This window comes from Mastomys coucha, unplaced genomic scaffold, assembly GCF_008632895.1.
Source record: "Mastomys coucha isolate ucsf_1 unplaced genomic scaffold, UCSF_Mcou_1 pScaffold21, whole genome shotgun sequence".
NCBI classification, from domain to species: Eukaryota; Metazoa; Chordata; class Mammalia; order Rodentia; family Muridae; genus Mastomys; species Mastomys coucha.
This window is the reverse complement of record NW_022196904.1, coordinates 65,966,175-65,971,044: the sequence shown is the minus strand read 5'-3', so window position 1 is coordinate 65,971,044 and position 4,870 is coordinate 65,966,175. Positions and strand designations below refer to the sequence as shown.

General features: G+C 47.8%; 1 protein-coding gene across 3 annotated transcripts in view; it reads right to left on the bottom strand.

Moving 5' to 3' along the window:
* The window catches only part of Klhl25 (kelch like family member 25), a 26,655-nt gene that overhangs the window by 12,683 nt on the left and 9,102 nt on the right, over positions 1–4,870 (bottom strand). The window lies entirely within an intron of this gene.

Genomic DNA, 4,870 nt, shown 5'->3' with positions numbered 1-4,870 from the left:
GAATTGGCCAGCTTCTCTTCAGTGCCTGGCATAAAAGCTGTTGGGCCCACGCGCCCAGCCACGTTCTCATTCAAGATGCTCAGTGCCCACCTCTGCCTGGATACTGCCTAGACCAAGACGAACTCAGGACAAAGCAACATAATGAGTGAGATTGAAGGTGGCAGCCTCTAGAACAATATCCCTGAACCCTGGAATATCCATGTAGGTGAGAACAGAGGCAGACAGGGTGCTGCCCCGTACTTACGTGCAAAAAAAAAAAAAATCCATTCTTAGACATACAAAACACAATGACAACCTTTTCTTTCCTCATATAAAGCAGATACCAATGGACCCAGGGTATTAAAATGTAATTGGGGGAGGGTACTGGCTGCTGTTCCAGAGGACCTGGGTTCTGTTCAGTATCCACAGGACAGCTCAGTGGCCCTAGTGCCTTCTTCTAGCCTCCTCAGACACCAGACATACAAATGGTGCACAGACAAGCCTACAAACCACCCAAACACAACATTTTTCTAAGTAATAATAGGCTGTGGCTATAGCTCAGTTTATAGAGGGCTTGCACACAAATGGCCCTGGATTTGATGTCAGCACTTCATAAACTGGGATGTGATATCATGCACCTGTCTTCTCAGAAGAGAATTTAGAGGTAGTAGGATCAGAAGTTCAAGGTCACCTTTGGCTACAATTAAACTATCAAGTTTATGTCAGAAAGATGGCCCAGTAGGTTAAAATGCTGGCTGCCAAGCCTGATACCTAAATTTGATCCCTAGGACCTATATGGTGGAAGGAGACCAACTCTTGTTAACTTTCTGATCTCCACATACATGTACACATGCACAAGTATATGTACATACTCACACACAATACATAAATGTTAAAACTAAATGGTATAGGCAAATTCTGGAGGAAAGTGAAGGGGTTTAGGAAGAGGGCAGCAAGAACAACTACTGTTAACCACAGATAAAGTTCTAAATGGTTCTAGTGGGGCTGGGCACATGACACAGTTAAAGTACCTAGACCCATGGAAAACACTAAGACTCAGACCCCAGCCATTACTCACACTCTTGTCATGCTGTTTTTTACCTCCACTTCACACAAGACACTTTCCTAATCCGTTCTCAGGTGTCTGAAGGGTTTGTATTTTCATTTTTACAACAAACCCAAGTCTCATTGCTTTGGTTGAATTGCTGCTTTCTCCTGAGATAAATGCTTGGGAGAGGAGCAACAGATGTGCCATTGCCTTTCAAGTTCCGTTTGCCAGGCCATGCTTCTGCCATGCTTCTGCTGTCCCTACAGCAGAGAGACTTCTTCCAGCTGTGAGAGCTAGCACAGACTCAAGGCAAGACATCAGGCCAGGCAGCAGGAGGTACTTAGCTTGCACACGCCACCACCTGCTCCCCCTCCACTGTCTTGGGTCCAGCTCTCCATACCCAGCTGTAGCTCCAGATGGGAGCAAGGCCAGTGGAGAGCACCATTACTCCAGCCAGCAAAAAGCAACCTGAGCTCTCAGGCTCTCTCATCTGATGAAATCATTTCCTTCCTCTCGCTTAGCCAGTGAGCCAGAGAGGGAACAGTGCACCGCCCTACACAGAACACCAGACACTCTGTAGGGTTGCAGGGCTCACAGGTGCGTAGATATTCAGAAAGAGGCTGCCTCTCCTGCAATCTGGCCCCATAGATGAACTCATTAAGGACACGCTGGCCTGGATATTAAATTCTATGAGCCTCCTGGGGTAAGGAATACACAGGAGAGCAGAAAAAAAAATAAACGAGATTAAAATAACTGGTCATATCCCAGGAGAGGACTGCCTTCTATCTCCAGAAGCCCTGGCTTCCATGAAGATCATGTTGCCAATCTCCAAGACCATATCCTCTCCAAGACTCAGCTTGTATGCTCACTCTCTCTTAATTAAAAATTTATATGTATTCATATCTCTGGGTTTGAGAACATATGTGCCATGATTTGAATGTGGAAACCAGAGAGCAACTAACAGACACTGGTCTCTCCTTAAACCACGTGGGTCCCAAGGATTGAACTGTGGTCTTCAGGCTTGATGGCAGGCACCGTTACCCACTGAGCCACCTCGCTGACCCCCAGCTCTTCTCCGAGCACAAAGAAGAAGGCATCCAGCACCACCTGGGAGAACAATCAGGTGCCCTTTGCCCCAACATTTCTAGTCATGGTAATCTTCCTTCAGTTCACCTGGACGGAGCATTCATGGCAGATGGGTGAAGTGTCTCCAAAGATCCTGGAGAGCCTCAGTGCTCATGAGGGGTCTGATAGCTATCTTTGCATGGGTCTCTGCAGTAAAGTAGTACTACACACCTTCACACACATATACAGATGTACACACACACACACACACACACACACACACACACACACGAGAGAGAGAAAGAGAGAGAGTAAGAGAGAGTGAGAGAGAGAGAGACTTGCATAGGCAGAGTTGCTTTCCACAAATCAATTTGGAACTTCGTCCACAACACTGGCGGAATTCTACTTGCTGTAGGCTTCAGCCTGCTAAGACATGTGCTGATTACAGGGCATGAAGAAAAGCAGGTCTCACCCAGATACAGTCTTTCAGATAACCAGGGCCACTCTTCCCTGACCAGTGGCGGTTTCTTTATGGGCCACTGAAGTGTGAAATCTGACCCATATCAATGAACTTTTGTACTCTGCCACATTCCCAACCTGCACCTTGAATGGATCCTTTACCCAGCAGGGTTTTGTAACCTGGTGCATGGGTCACGTGGAAAACACTGGCTCCCTGCATTGTGCGCTCAGGAGAAAGCCAGCAAGGCAGGCAATGCCTCAGCAGTACTGTGAAAACTGTTTTGATCTGGGGCCCTCAAAGGAGCTTCAATCTGACAGTAGTTTGCAAAACTCCTCCACATTAACCAAGCTTTCTCTGGAGATTCTCTACAAAATCTCCAGAAGGGAAGTGTTGGGGGGAAGATAACTGACATGCACACATCCAAGATGGGACTGGAGTCAGTATTCAAGATCAGCTGAGCCTGGGACCTCCCCCATCCCAAGCCTTGTGGCCCACACTCACAGTCTTCCTCCCCACCCCAACATGCTTCACCTTGCAGTCACCGGGCTGCAGGAATCCCTCAGATGCCCTCCAATGCCCAGCAGGTCCATTGCTCCTCTGTCATTGTCAGAAGTCTCTCTCACCACACCATCAGCTCCCTCTCCTCCCAAATGACAGGCCTCCCTCAGCAAAGGACAGGGCCATGCTTTGGGCATCACAGCTGATATTTCCTGGTCTCTTCAAGTTACATATGTACGCATACTTATAGCAAATACATGATGCCCATAAACAGCCCCTCACTCATAGGTGCTTGCGCACGTTCAACCTCTCCTGCTCAAAGGCCTTCAGTGAATTTGGATGTTCAAGTCTTATTCAACCTGTTCCCTCCTTTCCAAATCTACAGTCTACCCCAGCTTCTTCCCCTCTCACCCTTCCAGCTCAAGTTCCCCCCACAATCCCTTTGCCTCACAACCCCAGCTTCTTGGTCGTTCAGCACACCTTATACACAGTAGAGCCTGAGGAAACCAACTCAACAAGCATTTCCAGACACTCACTATGCACTGTGCCCATGGCAAGAGGGGCATCTGTCTGTCTCTTACTAGAGCACACCCTTTATTCTGCTAGAGTACATGGACCACCTCCTGATGGCCACCATGGTCTACTGCAGGCCACTGCCTACTGTGCTTAACTCTGTCTGCAGCTGCAAGGGTGGAATTCTGTGTCTCCTTTGTATGCACTAGATGATCAGTAAGTTCCATGTCAGTGCTGTCCACTGGAGTAAGAATGGACATGTCCAGAGGCCTATTATGTAACCACACAGCAGGTCCCCACTGTTGGCCATGTTTTGGAGGTATAATCGGTATGTTTCACACCTACATTTTAAAAATACAATTTTATGTGTATGAGTGTTTGTCCCTGAATGTGTTTATGGACCATCTGCTTGCCTACTGCCTTGGAGGCCACAAGTGGGCATTAGCCTCTCTGGAACTGGCATTTACAGATGGTTATGAGTAGCCATGTAGGTGTTGAGAACCAATACAGGGGTCCTCTGCAGGGACAGCAAATGCTCTTATCCACTGAGCCATTTCTACAGGCCCTATATTTATTCATTTAAGCCAGATGGCTCACACATACAATCTCAATACTTGAGAGGCAGAGGATCAATCAATTAGTTCTGGGCTGTATATTAAGTTTGAGGACAGCCTGAGTTAAGAGTGGGTCCTTATCTATAAACAAGTCATTTTCAGGTCTAACTAGGGGAGAGTCACCTCCGGAACTGCTCTGGATGGTGGTCCATAAGGCATACAGGTCCAGCTAGGGATGCCAACCTCAAGCAGCTGGACAGAAGAGCTGTGTGAAAAGTGTCCCTAGCTCCAAATCCCAGGCTGCCCAAGATGCCTGATTTTCTCATCTGGAAAACACTAGTTAAGTACATGTCCTATCTTTGAGCTTCTATCCTAAAATTAAACAGGAGCATGTCAAGAGCCAGGCAGTGGAACACGCTAATGGTTCAGTCCCCTATCACCACTGCTGTCAGCCTCATCCACTCACCAGCAGCACTAGCCCTGGGCAGGCAGAATTCTAAGACAGAACCCCTGATCCCCACTGGTGGCCTTATTCTGTGGAGAGGCTGCCCTACAGGACAAGGGGGTTACAGATGCAATGGCTGATTGCCCTAGGACGAGGAGACAGCTCAGCTGATAAAGTGCTCAATGCAAGCACAAGGGCCTGAGCTGCATCCCAAGACCCACATTAAGAAGCCTCATGTGGATGCTCCACTATGTTCATAGCAGCCTTATTTATAATAGCCAAAAACTGGAAACAAACCAGATGTCCCT